The sequence below is a fragment of the Apis dorsata genome, unplaced genomic scaffold (assembly GCF_000469605.1).
Source record: "Apis dorsata unplaced genomic scaffold, Apis dorsata 1.3 scaffold_888, whole genome shotgun sequence".
In the NCBI taxonomy this organism is placed as follows: Eukaryota; Metazoa; Arthropoda; class Insecta; order Hymenoptera; family Apidae; genus Apis; species Apis dorsata.
Genome location: NW_006264004.1, coordinates 39,709 through 40,822, shown reverse-complemented (window position 1 = coordinate 40,822; position 1,114 = coordinate 39,709).

The window sequence follows — 1,114 nt, the reverse complement described above, 5'->3', positions numbered from 1 at the left end:
TTTTTTTTCCTTTTTTTTTTTTTTTTTTTTTGTGAGCTGAAGAGCGAGGGTGGATCAAAAGGACGCGGCTTCTCGGTGGGACGCTCATATGGGAATACACAATGCGGAAGCGTAATGGTAAATGTGCTGTCAAAACTGTACATGGCTTCAGATCTATCCACACTTTGCAAGCAAGGGTTTTTGGCGTCGGTAAAGTACACAAACCAACCCTTGATTGATTTTTATTTTACTCTTTGTTCTTTGTTTCTGAGTATTTGCATCTATTTGTATATGACATAGGAATGAATTTTACATATACATATATGTATATATTAGAATGATGTATCGAAAGTAGTAAATTTTGGAATTGAAATAATATCTTCAAATAATTAAATATAAAAAATAAATATAAATGTTATAACAATAATATTTTAAATATTTTATATATTTTAAATTTTTACATCATATTCTTATATTTTTCTATTAAAATCTCGTTTCTTTGTTAATTAATAAAATTGAAATTATTAATATAATAATTTAATAAAAAATATTGAAATATCATACATTAAATAACATTCCAATAATTAAAAAAGTGTTTTTTTAAAAATTAATTTTAATGTAAGAATAGTTTTATCTAATTTAACAATATTTTCCAAGAATATTATCCAAGAATCATTTGATTAGAAATTGATTAGAAATCAAAAACATTTATCTAGCCAAATATTTGCTAGCATTATAGTTAAATATTTTAAAAATAATTAAATTTTATAAATAAAATTCACATTGATGCAAAATATTAATTAATTTTAAAATATTAATAATGATATATTATAATATTATTAATTAATATTATAATTAATAATGAAAAAAGATTCATAGAATCACATAAAATTAAAATAACTAAATGTGAATTAAAAACTAACATAAATATTTATTATTTTTAAAAAATGATCATTAATTATGAATATAATAATTACACAGTACTAATCATAAAAATAAGAAAATAATCATAAAAATACAGAAAATGTAACTATATATTGATTGATAATGATACAAGTGAAATAAAATAAATGATACAAAGGAAATAAAATCAATTGAATAGCAAAAAATTAAAATTTGAATCAATAACACATTC